The sequence below is a fragment of the Hyperolius riggenbachi genome, chromosome 1 (assembly GCF_040937935.1).
Source record: "Hyperolius riggenbachi isolate aHypRig1 chromosome 1, aHypRig1.pri, whole genome shotgun sequence".
In the NCBI taxonomy this organism is placed as follows: Eukaryota; Metazoa; Chordata; class Amphibia; order Anura; family Hyperoliidae; genus Hyperolius; species Hyperolius riggenbachi.
This window is the reverse complement of record NC_090646.1, coordinates 532,824,700-532,846,715: the sequence shown is the minus strand read 5'-3', so window position 1 is coordinate 532,846,715 and position 22,016 is coordinate 532,824,700. Positions and strand designations below refer to the sequence as shown.

Below are 22,016 nucleotides of genomic sequence, written 5' to 3'. Positions count from 1 at the left end.
AGCCTGAAAAAAAATACTGTTATAGGCCTCAATTCACGGAGCATTATCAAACGCTTTATCAAACGTTTGATAATTTACCTCATGGGTAAAATCTCACTAAGGTGCTATATATTTGTTGAACGTTTTATCGGTAAAACATTTGATAAATATATAACACCTTAGTGAATTCAAAATTAGATTTTACCCATGAGGTAATTTATCAAACGTTTATCAAACGTTTGATAAAGTGTTTGATAAAACTCTGTGAATTGAGGCCATTGTCTCTAAAAGTTGCTGTTCTATCCTGCATGACTGCCTCTCTTCTAAAACAATCTCTTGAGAATTTGAAGCAACGTGGATAATGTGAGCTGTGCTGACCAATCAAAACAGAATTATCTTCTGGGCTAATCCTGGTGTTAGAATTGAGTGGAGAACTTTCTTTACGTTCTGATCTCTGGCTCTGCTCACATACAAATAGAAGAAGCTGATAAATGGAAGGTGTTATCCAAAAACAAGCTGACTGCCGATTAATTATAGTTCCCTGCCCAAAATAAATCACACTGAACATTGTTTTTCAGTAGGAGGGCTTTTCGGTCTCATTTAGTCCCCTTGACTTTCCTAGTGGTTCTGGGGCACCCGAGCTGCTTGGTTACTCTGTTGGGGCACCCTTGACTTGTATATGAAAAAAAGAAACTATACATACATATGCAACTATATGTATTTCATATACAGTATTTCTGTAGTATTCTAAAGCTTTTCCGTTTTTTTCTTACATATAGCCAGGCAGAAACAGAGCAGAGGTCATCTAGGTTAATAGCATCATTAAATTCATTTGTCCATGTTCTCACATCCTCTGTAAAGACTCTAAATAATAATGATGTAATAAAGGAGCTTTTCTATCAGTTACCTTTCTAAAGAGACTGGGTGTAATGAAAAAAGACAAATATTTAGTAGACTAAGTGATTACGTATTTGGAAAAAATATAGTCGCAAGTTGTTTGCCTATAAAATGTTTTAATTAATGATAATGTTTTTCTTCCCAAAAATGCAAGTTTGACAATCAAAGAGCTGAATCAAGCAGGGCAATCTGCTAGCAGAACGAAAGGCCTGTACACATTAGCAACTTAGGTCACCATTACCAGGCGTGTACTGGTGTCCTTTGAGCTCTGCTGGGAACTAGCTGGCGGTTAGCATGCTGGTGATTCATGTTTAGCCACTTTTATTAGCATTCCATAAAGCTACACTAGCCCATCCCCAGCTATAGGGGTTTGTAACAAGCAGAGAGAGACGCAGCAAGTATGGGTTCTCCTTCAACACCGATGGACTTAAAGCGGTATTGTCACCATAAAAATCTAATTTCAACAGCAACTGGAATGAGTGTATTAAAGGGAAGGTTCAGGGAGGGTGGGTAAAAAATGAAAATCAATTTCCACTTACCTGGGGCTTCCTCCAGCCCGTGGCAGGCAGGAGGTGCACTCGCCGCTGCTCCGCAGGCTCCCGGTGGTCTCCGGTGGTGGTGATAAAAATGTTAATCCTGCATTCAAAACTTGCAAAACTTTTTCTGCTGTTATGGTTTGGAGTTATCACATACTTTAGGAGCACTGGCCCTAGTGCCAAACAGTTGAATGCTGGGAGTTCTTTTTATCTATAATATATTCCTCCTCTTCCATTTATTTCCCTGCCTAGCTGCTTATCAGAAACACCCTCTACTCACTTGTGTTTACAAGCAAGGCTGAAGTGACTCAGTGATTGGAGGATAAGACAGTGCAGTTCCTAGTATACACCTCAGTGGGAGTGTCTGAAGACTCTGGGAGGAGGGCAGCTAATGAATACACAATGAGCAAGAGAAGGGAGGGGGGAAAACAAGAGTCAGGCAGGATATGATGTCAGCATTAGCTTGGCAAGATGGCCACTTCCTAGAACAGGATTTTCTGCTTTTACTTTATAAAATTCACAGGAATCTTTACGTGGATAGCACAATACATCTGTTATGTAAGTAGAGTAGTATTTATCTACTTATATATGTGTTTTTTATGTCTAGGTTAGCAAGGGTGTCGCTTGTACTTTAAACAGGAGGGTGGGGAAAGGAATTATGTCACACAGCAGAAGTCTGAAATACAGGCGTGATCCGCAGTGGCTTAGAAATAGGGGGTGCGGAGGTTGTGACCGCACTGGACCCTTGGGCCACAGGGGCCCCGAGGGACCCACCCTCAACCACAGTATTAGATCTTTATTTGTCCTGTGCTGGTAATGAATAATTCTATAGATTCTTTAAATAGTAGTGATCATTAACTAACTGTTCCCTATCTCCTTGTTGCACCTCTGAAACTGTGGTTGTCGTCCTTGGCATGTTTTGGTGTGCGGTATTAATTGTTATGTATAGAGTGCTTGGGAAGCCCCAAGTAAAACTTGCACTGGGGCCCACAGCTCCTTAGCTACGCCACTGGTGATCCGCTATACGCTCTTCACTGCAGTATACAGTGTTTTTTAATAACTACACAAGTGTCAAGTGACCAGTGTTTGAAGTAATAAAAACAGGTATTTTAGCTTTTCAATAGGCTGACAAATATGGAGTATTTTCCATATGCAGTGTCGGGGAAGTAGATGCATAAACAATCTTGAAAACATATTATACACTTTTTTCATTAATGTTTCATAATGAAATCCTGCTTTTCCATTTATGAAAGACTGCAGTAATATCTGAGGTACCAAAACAGAAATTTCATGCCCCAAAGAACCTCTGCGCACCATGTAATCTTGTGAACCTGCACATAGCCACAGGTGGACTCATGATAAGCATGTGTACATTTGTCTGACTTTCCACCAGCTTTTGCTCACATAAGCATGGACACTGGTGTAGAAGGCACCAAAACACTAATTAGCTGCCTATGTAAGTATCATTTTGACAGTTCTCTCCTGTGTTAGGCCTGGTTCACATTAGAAATATTGAGCCAAATGGATCTGGTGAGCGGATCTGGTCTCCGCTTCACCGGATCCGGATGGCTCTGTGCACATTGGCAAACAGATTGTGAAAACTCATCTGATCACCGATGGATCGGATTTCACTCCATTTGCCAGCAAATACATACCTAATGGCAGTGGCAGAGGCTTCTTCTTCTTGCTCTGTGATTACACAGCTCGTCATGTGACTAGTCACATGACGCGGAAGAAGATGGAAGTCTCTACCACTGGCCTTTAGGTATGTATTTCGGCCCTGTTCACCCTTCCTCACCCACCTGCCCGGCTGCTGCACCCTCCCTCACCCTCCCGCCGATCAGATTTGCGTCTCCACATCCCCCCATCCCCCGTTCACTAGTGTAAAGAAAGTTCCGTTTTCCATTGCCCCAATGCAGCAGCCATTTTTTGTCTGGTTCCGTTCCGCTGGGCAGAACGGTCCGGAGAATTAGGGCCTGCTGCATTTTTTTGGTCCTGGGAACGGAACGTACGGAATGTATCTGTACCAACGGACGCATGTGAACGGTCCAATAGGTTAACATCGGATCCTTTCACATCCTTTCCATTTCTACAGTATACATTCCAATTACGTTAGGTTAAAAAAAACTCAGATGTCAACAAGGCCTTACTACCGAATTAGGCTTGCCTATCTATAAACTCCTGCTTACTACTGCTACAGATCTACCAGTTGTGTGAACAGTCTCCAAACTGCAGAGCCACTTGTTCCTACACAACTGTCAGTGGGGCAAGCCTGGGGGCCACAACCTGTTTATCGGCAATTAAGATTACCAGTCCATCATCCCTTAAAGGTGCTCAGTTGAAGACTTGGGGGATGGGAGATTACCTTTGTTTCTCAGTACTGGTGCAGAGAGCCTGGTATTGTGGGTCATAAAACATGCAGTGTACATGTGATAACACCTGTAGGGCATAGTATTGCCATGTGGACCATTCATTTCTACACACAGGGCCATACATAATGAAATATACCTTGGACAGATAACGCGGAAGGAAACAGCCATGGAGTCATAATATTACAAACGTCTCCTGAATGGCACTGCCAGAGAAACTGCAGCGCTTATGACTTCACTAAATGTCTAATTTCCATAGGTTAATGTATTCAGGTGATACACAGCGGTAAGCTAAGGTGAAGAGCCAGTGGCGTGTTTCTTCTCTAAATAGTCAGAAACAGAATAAAAATGTAGTTGCTGGAAAAGAAGGTCACTTAATAAAAAAATAAAATCTTAAATGATTTTATTGGCTTTTTTCAGTATTTTAACGATGGACCAGTACATAGTGTTAACTGGGGCACATTTTATCAACCTTTTCCAAAAAGATCATTTATAATGTCTTGCCTATGAATATATATTTTAGCAGCAGCAGTTACCGATCCTATATAATAATCCCCATCTCTACATTCTCCTGTGTCCCTGTGACCGTGCCAGCTGTCCGGACGGGCTTTGGGCAGCGGCCATGGACGAGCACATGTGGGTTGGTCACGGCCCTGTGCATGCTAGGGGTCGCGGATGTGCCTGTGGGGAGGGGGGCTGGGGTTGTGGCTGGTTGTCTAGTGCCCGTTATGACACAGGCTTTAAGACTAGTGCCTTTTACACTCCCTATTATATTAAAACTAAAGTTGCATAGTTGCATAGTATTATATTAAAACTAAAGTTGCATAGTGTATACATTACACTATGAAGATAATTCAATGACACTGACGTACCCTGTAATATCCTGCACACTTTTACCACTTGATATCTAATTCATTAAACTTACCTGAGATCTAATTAGCGTGTAAGATAGTGTGATCATGTGCTGCAACCTTCTTGCTCAGTTGCTACAGTGCTGGAAGCTTACAAGTTGCTGAATATGTTCAGCTCTGAGGAAAATCAGAAACAAACAGCAGGAGGGCATCCTGTCAAGTTATACTAGCCTGTCCCAGCTATAATGCCTAGTAACAAGCAGAGATAGAGAGCATGCAAGTGTAGGGGTCTCCCTTAAGCCTGTTTACCAAGTCCTATAACCATCAGCAGTGTGTGGGGATGCCTTTTAAGGAGAAGACTCATGCTCCTCATAAAGCACCACATTCAGTGAGTAACAACCCCCAGTGTTACATCACACAATGCCCAGCACCACTTCCCCAAATACCATGCTCATGGCTCTGTCACCCTGCACTGCAGCCACATCCCTTTCTTAGTAAACAACAGAGGGGGTTGAACAGTGGCTGTAAATGCCACTCTATCCCTCAAACAGAGGAAAGGGAGAAGGTGACTGCTGCCCATGGCAGCTCCAAGAGGCCTCAGGATTCTGTAATAATTGCCTCATGACATCATTGCTAATCCTTTGGTGGTGATTTCGTAACTTATTAGACTTTTGGAGAAGAGGAGATATTTTTTCTTCATTCAAAATTGTTTTGACTTCTCTTTACTTTTCAGGACTTGGGGCTAAATTCAGCTGTTTGTTAGACTTCCTCATTTGCATAGATAACAGAACTTGTATTTTTATAACTGATGTACAGGAAGATGTCACTTTGGGTATCCATTAATGGGGGAAAAAACGGAGTTGTTGATATGGATTAAAAAAAACTGTCAATTTTTTTAAATGGAATGCAGAAACATACTTTTAAATTTTGTTTTTAACTCTCTATAACTTTTGCAATAGTGAAGGTACCCTCACTTATAGGGAAATCATTTTGCTGTAGTTAAAATGTATTTACTATCGCTAATGAAGTAACGCTAAGTCTGACTTTACTGCACTTCACTGCACAGCTCTCCATTATCTTACAAATTGAATATGAGGGAGATATATATTATTATGGCTTTGACATTCTAGCAACAGAACCTTATCGCTGCAGCATATTCTTTTTAATGCAGACTTGCATCTGATTGCAGTACACTCAGCCACAAGTTGATGATGCTACTGTGTCACAGAAAAACATGCCACTGAATAAGTGCACGTTACCTCGGAAACGATCGTATTGCTACTGTAATGCAAGCCACGCAAATAGAGACATGGGTGCAATGGGTGCTTAGGTAGAAAAAGCAGGTGGCGTGCTACCAATGATGTCACTAACAGTAAAATTGCTGTGTGCTGCTAACTCATGCCAGTTTTACTGCTGGTTAGTGAATATGTCCCTATGGCATTCATTATATTAAATCTAGTACACACAAATATGACCATAAATCATAAAGTATTTCTCACTAACAGCGCCTACTCATAGGGTAAAGGCCACAGGTTTGCAGAGGGGGCTATTGATAAATCAGCAAACAAGTCAATTTTTAACTCTAAAATACATATACTAAGTAAAAAAAATGTTATGGTGTAATAAAGCCACAGTGAGTAAATATATCATATCTACAGGTAATATACCGGTACTTAACATAAGCAGGAATGATATGAGTGTTAATAATATTCAAGTTTACATGTATATTCTCAGAATCATATAAATAAGCTACATTCCATTCACTATTCATACCGCAGTTTTGAGACTCCCATGTTGCTACTCTTCAGCAAAAATTAAAAGAGGAGCGAAACTCACAATTGACCCCCTTAAATACTCTTTCTCATAATTGGATTCACCTGTGTATGTAGGTCAGGGGTCACTGAGCTTACCAAGCCAATTTGAGTTACAATAATTAGTTCTAAAGGTTTTGGAATCAATAAAATGACCAAATTTATACACCTGCCTAATTTTATTTAAACAATTATTGCACACTTTCTGTAAATCCAATAAACTTCCTTTTACTTTTCAAATATCACTGTGTGTGTCTGCTATATGATATATTTAATTGACATTTTTTATCATAACAACCAATGATTTATTGTAATGATCCGCTCAGCTGGATGCACTGGCAGACAGCTGTTTGACCATTCCTCTAGTCTGTGGGCTGCAGGTCTCTGCAAGAGAGACCTGTCTTTCCATTACAAGTTTCTGGTCTGTTCTGCTGCTGAGGAATTTGCATACACTCGTTATGCAAATCCCCTACCTGCCTCCTTTGATGACTGGCAGTATAAAGAGCTATGTTTCCCAGAGTCCTTGGCTGGTCATAAGGGTTAGTCCTCTGGAACACTCTTGGAGTGTCAACCCTGCTCATTGTTTGAAGATTAGTTTAGAGTAATTCCTGGAACTGCACTAGGCAGATTCCCTAGTGCAGTTAGGATTGCATATCTGTTTTGTTTGTCTGTTGCGATTATCCTGTCCCAGCGGTGGGCGACAGGAGATCGTTCTGATCTTTGTTCTTGGAGTATAGCTGGAGCAGCGGTTGCTACCAGCTATCTCCTCTAATCGATCTTGCCTGGATCGCACTCGCCTTGCGCTAGTGCTGTGGATCCGTCTCTCTCACTTATTCCTGTTTTCGTGTATCTGTCTTGTCTGCTACGAACGCTTGCTGGAGGCTCGGTAAGGTAACCGTTAAGCAAGCGCTCGCGTCCTCTGTTTCATGTTTGTCTGTCGGTGGTTAGTTAGGCGTGCTTGTCTCTGTTGTGCTTATCACGCGGAGACTGCGCATAAACGCGTGCACTGTTGCGAATGAGTGCGGTGTTCGCGTTTAGCTAGCGTTTGTTATTTTCCTTATCTTCTCATTGTATGATTTGCTGTGCCTTTGCTACTCTCATGCTCTGCCTTGCTGTAGCCTTGTGTCACCTCTGGCAATCGCCTCTCTCGCGATTGCGTTCCTACTTCATATCTGCTGTTGTGTATGCACCGTCGCAGGTTGGCGACTAGTTTGGTGCACACACATACAATCTGTCCCTGTGCTCATTCTCTTTCGCAATCGCTTCTCTTGCGATTGCGTTCTCACTTGGTTTCCTTTGTTGTATGTCCGCTGTCGCAGGGTGGCGGCTAGATTGGTGGACATACATACATTCCTCATCTGTGCTTATTCAGTCTTGTGTCGCTGTTAGCAATCGCCATCTCTGGCGATTGCCTTCTCTCCTGTTCTTCATGGTTGTGTATGCACTGTCGCGGGTTGGCGACTAGATTGGTGCACACACATACCCTCTGTCGCTTTGCTCTCTCTCCTTCAGGGCTATCTTGCCCTGCGTTTCTTCCCTTCGTGCAATTCCTGTCTTGCGTCTGTGGCAGGGCAGAGGAGCTGTTCCTCTGCACTCCACAGCTCCACCTGCCGACAGGAATTTCCCTCTACAGGTGCATTGCACCTTTTGCTGGGTTCCCTCAAATTACACGCTTGTGGAGGATTTCCGCAGTGTCAGCGCACATCTTGTGCGCTGATCACGGAGAGAATTCCACAATCGTTACATTTATACAGGAAAATCATGACGATTAACACAGTTGCCCAAACGTTCGCATCCCTCTGTATATGTATATTTACATACAGTAGCTTTGTGAGTTCAATCCTATATAATAATGAGCCTGTGTCACTGCGTCCAGCAGTTATGCAGCATCCCCGTGTCCCTGTTATTTTGTTATTGCGCATGTGCGCAGTAACGGACAGCTGGAGGGACCAGGGAGCAAGGTGGGTGGGCGGGCAGTTGCAGGCGCGTGCGCAGTGACTGGCGGCGGTGGTAAAAAAAGACTTAGAGCCTGTTTTTAAATAGGCTTGGGTCTACTAGTTTTGTTATTATTTTTTAAAACTTCTTGAACAAGTGTGAATGTATCCTAGTTGATTAAAGAAAAGGGGCTGGTGTAGATATGAAACATAAAGATGCAGGGGTTGTTTATTTTTGAAGGTAGGTTTACTGACACATTTAGAATCAAATGTTTTTGTGATATATGGGATCACATGTACAGTTTGTCAGATCCAGTGTCTGTACTTTCTGATGAAGGGGACCCTTTGTGGACCCGAAACAATTGTCAATCGATGTGTTGGCTTGCATTAAAGTTAAACTGAATTGAGAGGTATTTGAAGGCTGCCATATTTATTTCCTACAATACCAGTTGCCTGGCTATCCTTCTGATCCTCTGCCTCTAATAATTTTAGCCATAGACCCTGAACAAACATGCAGTAGATCAGGTGTTTCTGACATTATTGTCAGATTTGACAAGATAAGCTGCATGCTTGTTTCTGGTGTGACAGACACTATTGCAGCCAAACAGATTAGCAGGGCTGCCAGGCAACTGGTGTTGCTTAAAAGGAAATAAATATGGCAGCCTCCATATCCCTCTCATTTCAGTTGTCCTTTAAAGAATAAATACTCCTGCAAATTAACCTTTGGTGTGCCAACCCAAACTTGGACTCTCTAATGTGTGGGGAGGAGAACTAGACTTTTACAAGACAGGGAAAGGGCAGGAGGGCTATAGGGCAATAAGACATACTAACAATATTGAAAATGCAAGGGATACTAATGTAACCATAAACCGTATTTCAAAAATCTCTTCTGGCCATAGTACAGGTTATGACTCCATTTAAAGGAGGGGATAGGTTTAGGTTGGATTTTTCAATTACAGTATGGGGAATCTGTCCATAGGACAACTATTAGTCGTGCACTGCACAAAGCTGGCTCTTATGGAAGAGTGACAAGAAGAAAGCCATTGTTAACAGAAAAGCATAAGAAGTCCCATTTGCAGCTTGCCACAAGCCATGTGGGGGACACAGCAAACATGTGGAAGAAGGTGCTCTGGTTGGATGAGACCAAAATGGAACTTTTGGCCAAAATGCAAAACGCTATGCAGGGCCGGATTTACCATAAGGCACTGTAGGCACGTGCCTACAGGCGCCTTACATACGAGAGGCGGCCCCCGCCCTCCTCCCCAGAGTTATTTAGATTGCAGTGGCGCTTCACTGTTTAAATTAAAGTTGCCCCGTGCAGGAGTACGGCATGCGCTTCTCTGGTCCGCTCCTCTCCCTCCCTCAGATGTAGTGTACTATGCAAGCAGGCAGCTGAGTCACTTACTTACTTCCCGTCCCGCTGGCAGCGGTGGCTGGGATCGGCACTATACCGGGTCCGGCAGTGAACTTCTGTGTCTTTAAGGGTCCTCGCTTGATGAGGTCATCATCAAGCTAGGATCCTTACAGGAGAATGCTGCCAGACCCTGTATAGTGCTGATCCCAGCCGCCGCCAGCTTGACGGGAAGTAAGTAAGTGACTCGGGTGCCTGCTTGCATAGTACACTACATCTGAGGGAGGGAGAGGAGCTCAGCGGACCAGAGCAGGACACTCCTGCACGGGGATACACAGTCAGAGCAGCATATGCTGCTGCAGCCGCCACCTTCTTCTCCCTGGGATCGGCAGGCTTGCTCATCCTGCTGCAGCTTCAGACACAGAGGGGATCAGTCAAGGCTGTGTAAATTAAGCATATACATTAGGTTTGGAGTATTATTGCATTTGTTGTGATGTGATGTATTGCATTTATTGTGATTTAAGTATCCTGTGTTTTCTATTTGCGGGGGAGGGTGGCATTAAGGTGCTTGTGGGTAAACAATGTGTTTCCTAATGGTGGGGGAAGGGGTGTTGGTGGAGCTCTGGGTCAGTGTTCTGTGTTTCCTGGGGGGGGAGGGGGGGGGGCTCTTTGATTGTGTATTTTGTGTTCCCTATGGGAGAGGGGCTTGCTGTGATTAAGTATCTGGTGTTTCCTAATAAGGGGTGATGGGGGGCTGTGATTAAACGTTTTGTGTTTTCTATTGGTGGGGGGAGGGGTGTTAGAGTTCATCAGTATTTTGTGTTTCCTATTGGTGGGGAGGGGGCTGTGATTAACTGAAATTAAAAAAAAAAACTGTTTCACTTACCTGGGGTTTCTGCCAGCCCCTTGAAGCGCTCCTATCCTGCGCTGATCCTCCTTTCTCTCGGCGCCAGCTAGTTTCGGTACTGTTGTAGAATCGACTTGTAAGTCGTTCGACAAGCCGCGCATATCTTTCATTGCGTTCCTGCCGCAATAGTGTCCTGCGCTAAAAGCGCAAGACAATATTGTGGAGAAAGATACGCAAGGCCTGGGGTGCGCAGGCGCCAAGTCGACCGAATCAAAAGTAGCTGGCGGTGTGAGAACGGAGGATCGTGGAGGACCAGCGCGAGACAGGAAGGTTGCAAGAGGCTGGCATAGGCCCCTGGTAAGTGAAACTTTTTTTCTTTTTACGTTTTAGTTACACTTTAAGTATCTTGCGTTACCTATTATGAAGCTCAGTGTTTCCTATTAGTGGTGGTTGTTGGGGGACTGTGGTTAAAGGGAACCTAAAGGTGCATACACGTCGGATTTTTGCAAACGACCGGTCTTTTGGGCGTTTGAACGTCTGGTCGTTTGGATGTCAAATCGGGCGTGTGTACTGTCGGTCGTTCACCTGATAAGACTGGATTTGAACGATCTGCAAAGTGGACGTTCAAACTACCGGTCGTTTGCAAAAAATCCGACGTGTATGCACCTTAAAATAGTAAACAATTTTATATTTACCTGGAGCTTCCTCCAGCCCCCTGTAGTCCGTCTGCTCAATTATCATCCTGGATCACTCCGTCCTCCCAGGACGCTCGGTTCTTCTGCAGTGGAGTCTGAAAATCCAGCCCTGTTGTGCACCGCTGTACATGCCCCCCGATTTGGCTTCTGTGGCTTGGAGCATTCTGCATAAGTGCAGTTAATCTTAGTGCTACAAGAGCAAAATCAGGGGGTACACACAGCTGGGGCTGCACATGTGCAGTGTAGTGCGACTTGGACAGGATTGCAAACTCCTGCGGGAGAACTAAGCGGCCCTAAAGGGCGCAGATCGAGCAGATGGACTACAGGGGGCTGGAGGAAACCTGAGGTATCTTTAAATCTATACGCTAAAGGTGGCCATACACATTTACTATTTAGCTCAATGTGGCAAACAGATCGATTCCTCTGTGATCTGCATCTGATCAGAGTTACATAGAATAGATTCCCCCCAAATGCAACATTGCGTGATAATATCTGCATTTCATTGCATGGTTTTATTTCATAACAAAAGGGGGCGTGGCTTGGGGGTGTGTCCTGTGCTAAGGGGTGGGGCTTAGGGCACCAGAACTTCTGTGCCTATAGGCTCCTGAGCTGTAAATCCGGCCCTGACGCTATGTGTGGTGGAAAACTAACACTGCACATCACTCAGAACACACCATCCCCATTGTCAAATATAACTCTCAAATGAAGAGACAAAGATTGTTCACCATCATGGTTTAGGGGAAGGATACAGAAAGCTGTCTCAGAGATTTCAGCTGTCTATTTCTACAGTTAGGAACATATTGAGGAAATGGAAGACCACAGGCTCAGTTCAAGCTAAGGCTGAAAGTGGCAGACCAAGAAAAATCTCGGAAAAACTGAAGCGACAAATGGTGAGAGCAGTCAGAGTCAACCCACAGACCAGCACCAAAAACCTACAACATCATCTTGCTGCAGATGGAGTCACTGTGCATCATTCAACCATTCAGCAAAGGAAGACTTTTCTCCCCCCACAGCACAAACAGAGCTGCTTGAGGTATGCTAAAGCACATTTGGACAAACCAGCTTCATTTTGGAATCAGGTGCTGTGGACTGATGAAACTAAAATTGAGTTATTTGGGCAGAACAAGGGGCATTATGCAGGGGAGGAGAAACAACACAGCATTCCAAGAAAAACACCTGCTACCTGCAGTAAAATATGGAGTTGGTTCCATCATGCTGTAGGGCTCTGTGGCCAGTGCAGGGACTGGGAATCTTGTCAAAGTTGAGGGACGCGTGGATTCTACTCAGTATCAGCAGATTCTGGAGACAATGTCCAGGAATCAAAGCTGAAACTGTGCTGGGGCTGGATCTTTCAAGAAGACAACGACCCTAAACACTGCTCAAAATGCCCTAAGGCATTCATGCAGAGGAAAAAATGCAACGTTCTGGAATGGCCATCTCAGTCTCCAGACCTGAATATAATTAAAAATCTGTCGTGTGAGTTAAAGAGAGCTGTCCATGCTCGGAAGCCATCAAATCTGAATGAACTAGAGATGTTTTGTAAAGAGGAATGGTACAAAATACCTTCAACCAAAATCCGGACTCTCATTGGAACCTACAGGAAGCGTTTAAAGGCTATAATTTGTGCAAAAGGAGGATCTACTAAATATTGGTTTCATTTATTTTTTTTGGTGCCCAAATTTATGCACCTGCCTAATTTTGTTTAAACAATTATTGCACACTTTCTGTAAATCCGATAAACTTAATTTCACTTCTCAAATATCACTGTGTGTGTGTCCTATATGATATATTTACCTGACATTTTTTAAAGAAAGAAAGAAAGAAAGAAAGAAAGAAAGAAAGAAAGAAAGAAAGAAAGAAAGAAAGAAAGAAAGAAAGAAAGAAAGAAAGATAGATAGATAGATAGATAGATAGATAGATAGATAGATAGATAGATAGATAGATAGATAGATAGATAGATAGATAGATAGATGTGAAACTCAGGAAATTAGAATATCATGCAAAAGTCCATTTACTGTATATCAGTAATTCAATTTAATAGGTAATATATTAATTAGGAACCCTTTGCAGGTGTTTTGGATTAATTAGCTGATTTGAGTCTGACATTTTGATCCTAGAATATTGAACAGTTTCATAATATTCTAATGGTCTGACATTTTGATTTGGGAGTTGTTTTAAGCTGTAAGCCATAATCATCAACATTATAGCAAATAAAAGCTTAAAATATCACTCTTTGCATGTAATGAGTCTATTTCATATATTAGTTCCAGCTTTTAAGTTTAATTACTGAAATAAATGGACTTTTGCAAGATATTTTCACCTGTAGATAGATGGATGGATGGATGGATGGATGGATGGATGGATGGATGGATGGATGGATGGATGGATGGATGGATGGATGGATGGATGGATGGATGGATGGATAGATAGATAGATAGATAGATAGATAGATAGATAGATACTGTAGACAGATCATAAACCATACCAACTTTCTAAACTGTAAAAAAGGGGGTGCCTAAACATAAATAGGGAACTGCCCCCAGTTTAATTTCAATGTAAAACTAGCTGGAGGCGCGCACTACAGTGTGCAAAGCAATAGTGCAAGCACCGTCTCATTGGACTTCACACGTGCTATGCGCTCAATCCCCCATCGCATGTGCAGCAAACCATCCAATCAATGCCACAGCCAATCACAGCTGGGCGGATGGGCAATCACAGCAGTGCAGATGAATGCACACACATACAGTTGACAACTTGGAAATTCTTATTATATATTATGGCCTTAGGCTCGTTTCCATTCGGCGCAAATGCAAAATGGCCGTTTTGCATCTGCTCCACCGTCTGTTCGGTCTGCTCCATCCATCATAAAAACAAATGTCTCCTGGTTTTGCCGCTGCTTACTCCTCATCTACTCCGATTGGGGTCTCACATATACAAACCGGTAGAGGGCAGTGGCATGCGGCTCCTCATTGGTTTACAATAGACTAATTTCTGCCTAGCAACAGTGAGAAATTTCAATTGGTCAACCATGAACCAATGATAATCCTCCCTGTTGCTCAAGATACCAATTGGTCTTTTGAAACCCAGTAGGGCTCTCCATGCTTCTTCCTGGCACTGATCTGTATACCGGGGCCAAGCAGAGAGGTCAACAGCAGCAAAACCCGTGGATATGTATTTACGTGACGGCCGTGGGCAAAGCGCCTTGGCGACCAGCTTTATGATAACAGACACTATCCATTCTCATAAGCTTTATTTGCAACTGGCGTTTCTGTTCTGTTCCAGAAAAATGTGGTAGGTTTGAACTTTGTGTTCCATTTACCAAAGCAGTAAAATTATCCCAAAAAGTGAGGACTGAGCCTTAAGCTGCGTACACATGCAAGACTGAGGGGCCAATATCGACCGCCTCAGCCAATAATCCAGCATGTGTACAGCAGCCCTCGACAAATGGCCGCAGCTTGGCTAGTGATCCGCCTGGCAGATCAACGCAGCCAATTGTCCGTGCTGCTCACCCCGTCCGTCGCGTGACTTCACGTGTGCACACTCCATCGTCCCTCCCCCTCCCTGCATAGCAACAGAACTCGTTCTCAGCTGTAAAGCTGACATGCATCTGTATAGTCCAGCCCAGTGATGTTGCCTGAGGGATCGAGTCCTGATCCCCAATGGGTGACATTAGTCAGCCCATGTGTATGGGCCTTTAAGCCAAACCTGATGGGAAAATAAACTGATGATACTGTATCTTTAGCCCTAATCTTAAACAGAGGTGTTTTTTTTATCTAAATGTTAAAATAATGTTCTAATGTTTATCAGCTCCCGAACAGACAGTTCTTGAACTACTAACCGCTTTATCAGTTCCCCGCACTCAGCGTTTCCTAGTCACACAATTGTTTTCTCATAGCACACTACTACCCTCACTGTACTTTGCGGACAAACTGACATTTAGAGGCATGAATGCTTAACTCGTAGTGTGAGATATAAGAAAAATGGTGCAGAGCCTAGTTCTAAGTAGGGCAGCAGTGGGTACACTGCTCCTTCTCTCCTCCTCAAACAGCAGTGCTGGATTAAAATCAATGACACTACAGTGGCAAAAGGTCTGCAACTTGCTGGATGACAGTAAAAAAATCTAAGCTTTATTTATGCATCAAAAAGACAGGCTTCAAACAGCTAGCCCATATTGCTCGAAATAGACATGAAAAATGTATGAAGATTTGAACCTACTGGGTTGTGTTTCGTAGCTCTGAGAAATTTAACTCAGATCTAGAAGGAAATAGGGAGTGTCTTGAAGCTGCCTAGCTCCTTGAAGTGTTTCCATGGTGTTGAGTTAGGTGCAAAGTAAACCGTGAACTGCAGTAAAAATTGGGCAATACACAATCTATCATGTTTATCATTTATGTATCATTTATCATGTATACACTTTATGTATACTGTTTGAGCGCATCATGCTTTTACTTTATGACCGTTCCTATTGACACAGGGATTAGCAGCTCCCATCGGTCTGGTGATAATGTGTGCATAATTAAATAAGTGAGCTGGAAGAAGGTACCACTGAGAAGCTAAAAGCAGGTGGGCGCTACACAGGACCTAGAAGCAGAGGGCACTACAGTGGGCATAGGAGCAAGAGGCCCTGCAGGGTAGCTAAAGGCAAAAGGAGCTAGAAAAAGGGGCCTGGCACCATAGGAGAGCTAGTAACAAAAGGCCCTGCAGAGGAGCTAGGAGTAGGGGGGCCTACAGGAGAGCTAGAAGCAGGGGACATTTACACTCAGAAGTGGTGGCTGGCAAAAGCTAGCATTGGGTGGTGAAAACTGAGTTAAAGTGCACAGTTCAGTTGGTCAGTTGCTTCTTTGCCTGCATCACATTGTATGCAACCACACACGTTGTTTTGGGGTTAGGTTATGTGCATGTTTTAACACAACGCAATCACACACCCCAGTGTGAAACTAGCCTAAAAGCATCAGTTATGTTTTAATTGCTAACTGTGTCACCTGTAATGCTGGGAATACACGGTTTGTTTTTTAGCTGATTAGATGGTTCGATAGATAATTTCCGACATGTCCGATCTCCCTTTCGATTCTTTGGCCGCTCGTTTTCTGATAGAAGTGAATGGAAAAAGATAAGAAAAACGAGCTGAAGATAATAGAATCGACTGCAGAATCGAGCGGCAAAAAACGATCGAGAGCAGAAGCGCACGGCAGAAACGAACCGTGTATTCCCAGCATAAGATTCTCTTCACAGATGGCAATTAAAGCCCTACAGATAACCTTGCTCTGCTCTACCCAAAAATAAAATGAGAAGTTTGGGCTGGAGTTATCCTTTAAACTCGAATTCAGGAGGCCATGCTACAGTATGGGCAAAGGCATTGACTAAAGAAAACGCACATCACAAAGACAAACTTCAAAACCAATATAATGTATAATAAAGCAATATAATGTCAATGAGGGTAAAAAAATACTATTGTAATGTTTTCTTTTACCAATACAACTTCAAAACGACCCAGTAGTGGAGATGGGGTATAACTCAGTCTAAAAAAACAGAGCTAATTGTCTGATACCAGCATCCAAAGGTTCCATCAAAGTGACTGGCTTTAACTGTATATAACTTTATTACAGTACAGATGGATGGCCATAGGCATGGTCTAGAAATGAGACGTATCAGTGCAGTTGGAATAAATTGCCAAGAAATAGCCCTGTCTGGTATATTGCTACACATTTATACAAAAAGTAGACTTTAGGGGCTGACTTATCCTTATCCTGAATACACATTAAGATGGAAGCAATTTGTCTTCCTCATTCAGTCTAATTATCCTGGGTAGTCTAGTGGCGTACATCAAAAAAGGGCGCGTGGTGTAAACGATAAGCAGTATTATCGTTTATAAAAATATTGTGTAGAATTTCATTTACAAATAGTGTTTTAAGAATGTATAAATCATTAAATAATGTGTATGAGATCGGCAATTCTTAAAACGTTAATCTTCCCTGTTTCTAAACTGAAACTTATAATTACGTTTGTTAAAAACCCTCCCTGTACCTATCCCTAACCCCTAGACCCCCTGGTGGTGCCTAAACCTAAGACCCCCCTAGTGGTGCCTAAACCTAAGACCCCCTATGGATAATAATGTTTTACAAACATTAATAAATAAAACATTTAAATAAAAAAATGTAAATAATTTTTTTGGGTGGATAATAATGTTTTAGAAATGTTTTACAAATAGTGATTTAGTATCTTTATAAATGTTATTCGTCACGGGCTCATTTTGTAAAGTTAAATCATCACAAGCACAGTTATAAAACCTTAAAAATCTCCGGGCGCCGTTTGTAAAACGTTAATAATCTCCGGCGCCTTTTTTTCCCTGTTCGGCGCCCATTAAACGATATTTATAATGGGAGTGAATGGGGCGCCCTTTTTGTCCACTTGTCTCATGCGCCCAAATCTCCTGCTTCCAGTCTAGTGTACTTATATTTACATTTAGTTAAAAGGTCTGCAAATGGGGTCCTGATCAATAATGTGATACACTGTAAATACTGATTTAACCAAAGGCTATTTTACCCTTCCCGTCAAGATCCATTTTTACATTTCAGAGCTCCTCCCATTCATTTTTCCATAACTTTATCACTGCTCATCACACCTAAATGATCTATATCTTGTTTTTTTGTCCTCAAATTGTTTTTTGTGGTTGATACATATTTTCAGTAATTACTTTATTTTCTATGCAGTTTAAAGTGAAAAACAAAGAAACACATTAAAAAATACACTATTTCTCCAATTTCATCCCCATAATTTAAAAAAAAATAATGCTTCTGTAAATTAATCTCACACATTTTATTTGCCCATTTGTCCCTGCTATCACAACATGTAAATGATGTTCCTAGTAAAATGTATGGCGACAACATACCATTTTGTTTTTGTTCTCTATCAATAATTACAAGCCCTTATTTGCTAAAATAACAGTAATATACGCCCATGAAATGCATAATAAAAAAGCTGAGTTCCAAAGGTAACTATTTATGTATTTTTTTAAATGCTGTCACTTAACATCCTGAGTGGTATGCCTGACACTATGTCGGGCAAGGAATTTTTGCAGTAAGCGGTATACCTGACATAGTGTTGGGCATGCCGCTCAGGGGGTTTCCCTAGCTACAGGAGCCCCACAGTATAAGTTAGTTAGGTGCAGGGGCTCCTGTACAATGTAGCCAGCATTAGTAATGTTAGGCAGAGTACCCACCACCCCCCGATCCCCCCCAATCCTCCCAATGCAGCCGCTAGATACATACCGAGCCTCGTTCCAGCGAGTGCTCCAACCTGTCTGCACAGCTGCACATATCTTCCGGTATGCAGAGGATCGGGACTAGTGTCATGAGACGTCTGACGTCAGACATCACATAACAGCAGTCCTGATCCTACGCATACTGGAAGATATGCAGAGCTGTGCAGTGAGGCTAGAGCACTGGCTGGAACGAGACTTGGTATGTATCTAGCAGCTGCATCAGGAGGATTGGGGGGGATCAGGGGCACTCTGCCTAACATTCCTGTTGCTGCCTATAGTGTACAGGAGCCCCTGCACCTAGTGAACTTATACTGTGGTGCTCCTGTACCTAGCTAGCCTATACTGGGGGACACCTACTTAGCCTATACTGTGGGACACTTAACCAGCCTATCCTAGGGGGGCACCTAACTAGCCTATCCTGGGGGGCACCTAACCAGCCTATCCTGGGGGGCATCTACCTAACCTTTGCTGGGGGATGCCTACCTAGCCTTTCCCAGGGACACCTGCACCTAACTAGCCTATTCTGGGGGACACCTGCACCTACCTAGCCTTTCCTGGAGGACACCTGCACCTAACTAGCCTATTCTGGGGGACACCTGCACCTACCTAAACTTTCCCGGGGGACACCTGAACCTACCTAGCCTATCCTGGGAGACACCTGAACCTACCTAGCCTATCCTGGGGGGTACTTGCACCTACCTAGCCTATACCTAGCCTAGCCTACCTACAATAATCTGCGGGGGGATTCCGAAGACAGAGGAGCACCACACGGTGGGTGACACAGGGCAGGTAATGTATAAATGCACAAACATGAGTACATTTTTACATTGGGGGGAGGGGCGGCGACGAGGCAACGGGCACGGCCGATTCCCAAGCGATTTCATGTTGAAATGTATCGGGAATCAGCCTGCGGAGTATGGGCAGTCGACCGATTTCTCTCTAATCAGATCTGATTAGATAAAGTTGTGTTTCAAGCTTTTATTTGACTCAAAATGTACACTAAACCCCTGCTTGACACATTTTGTTAAGTTACAGGAAAAGAGGTTATGAAAATTAATTGCACAGAAATCCAGCAGAAACTGAACGCAGAGAAGGTTAGAGCGGATCTCCAGGCTGAGTTAAAAAAAACAAAAAACTGCAGTCTTGCTGTAATAAAAAGTTATATTTACCTGCGGTGTGATGTCCTGCAAAGCCTTCCTGAAGACCCCACATCACTCCACTTCTGGTGCCTGGCCCTGCCTTTTCATTACAGCAAGACTACAGGTTTTTGTAACCCAGCCTGGAGGTCCGCTTGAAGCTTTTTTTTTTTTTACAATTGTTTTATTTTGGTTTCTATGGGGGAGGAACAGGTGGAAGAAGGGGTTAATAAATAAAGAGGGGATGTTCTGTACTGTATTTTTTTTGTCCATTGTCCATTTGCGATCTAGCACAGCGCTATACAAGGGAAGGGACACTTACCTGTTCCTCCAAGCAGCTCACAATCAAATCCCTCTCATAGGCTATTGCCTATGAGAGGAGAGGAAGTGCATGGATCGCCGTCCAGGGCCAATTTAGAGGAGGAGAGGGGAGTGGGGACTACAGTAATTTAAAAAAAATTAAAACTAAGTTGTATGGGCGTGCAGCACACCGTTAAAGCTGCATTGTGCTGAATTGTTAAAAAAAATCTCCTGGTCACTAGGGGGGTTTAAGCTTGTGGTCCTCAAGTGGTTAAACCGTACTAGTTGCCTGGCAGTCCTGCTCACCTCTTAACCTCCTGAGCGATAATCCCGAGCTGAGCTCGGGGTATGTCGCGCAGGAGGATTTCTCAGGCCCCGCTGGGCCGATTTGCATAATTTTTTTTTGTTACACGCAGCTAGCACTTTGCTAGCTGCGTGTAACTTCCGATCGCCGCCGCTCGCCACCGATCCGCCGCTACCCGCCGTTCCGCGCAGCCCCCCCCCTCCCCAACCCCTTGCGCAGCCTGGCCAATCAGTGCCAGGCAGCGCTGAGGGGTGGATCGGAACTCCCTATGACGTCACGACGTCCATGACGTCGGTGACGTCATCCCGCCCCGTCGCCATGGCGACCAGGGAAGCCCAGCAGGAAATCCCGTTCTGAACGGGATTTCCTGCTTACTCTGATCGCCGAAGGCGATCGGAGTGGGTGGGGGGATGCCGCTGCGCTGCGGCTATCATGTAGCGAGCCCTGGGCTCGCTACATGATTTAAAAAATAAAAAAATTAAAAAAATAGTGCTGCGCCACCTCCTGGGCGATATAATTGTATCGCCCAGAGGGTTAAGCTGCAGTAGTGTCTGAATCACACACCTGAAACAAGCATGCAGTTAATCTTGTAAGTTTCTTGTCAGAAATATTTGCATGCTTGTTCAGCGTCTATGGCTAAAAGTATTAGAAGCAATGGGTCAACAGGGAAGCCAGGCTATGTGTATTGTTTAAATGAAATAAATATGGCAGCCTTCATATCCCTCTCAGTTAATGCAGGAAGGAGTGGGACCTTGTCTGAGGTTTTTAGTACTGTCTGTGTCCCCAGCTGGACACAGAATAGGGTACATCTCTCCAAAAGACAGAAATACATCAAATTCTTTTTGCAGGACACATGGGGATTATGGAAAATTTTAAGCGCAGCTCCTGTCCCAGGAACCATCATATTTTATATTAAATTGATAGAGGTTCCAGGGATAGTGACTGAGGAGAACTCAACCTAGCAACAGACTGCAATGAGGATAGAGATTCTATCAAAAAAATGAAATCAGTTTCTGGAGTTGGATATTTACATTATAAATTAAAATGCTAATTAGTAAATACTTACACACAGAAATATGAGTTAAAGAACTGGAGTTCCCTTTTAAGGTGCTTGAGTTTCTGCCCATATCTACACTATATACTGTATAGATCCCATTCACACTACACAGTGACAGCTAGCACTGTGACAGTAGCAGCAATGCTAGGGGCCAGCGTAGCCGATCTCGCCTCTCCTGTCATTCATGGTCTTCCACGCTACTACAATAAGCAGTCATGGCAGATTACATAATAAACTATATTATAATGAGATATCAGACTATCCTAACCCATGCATGTCCTGGGCTTGGGAAGCAATGGCTTCTGTGTAATCAAGTAAGTTCCCTGGTGCAGATACTAAAGGGCCAGCGTGCTCAGCCGTACAAACTGCACCAATTGCTTTTTTTAACTGAAGGAATGTGACAGATGCCTCTGGCTTATATGCTGCCCAAACTGCAGGAAGGAAATTCCCAGGGAAATGGCAATATTGAAATAGGCGTCCATTGCTATACTACATAATATTTCAAGTGTACCTAGAGCATAAGGCATGTTGAATGCACCTGCATTGTGTCACCCCCCCCCCCAACCTGCACTGCATAGATGTGCAGCCCAGCAGCAGCCACCTCTTGGGTCTGCAGGATTCTTCCATTCTGGACTAGTCAAGTTTACAGACATTCATTTCTGCAAGTGCTGATAAAAGCAGAAGTCTCTTA

At 43.4% G+C, this 22,016-nt stretch overlaps 1 protein-coding gene across 1 annotated transcript in view; it reads right to left on the bottom strand.

The window, feature by feature from the left end:
* The window catches only part of AIFM3 (AIF family member 3), a 108,638-nt gene that overhangs the window by 86,359 nt on the left and 263 nt on the right, over window positions 1-22,016 (bottom strand). The window lies entirely within an intron of this gene.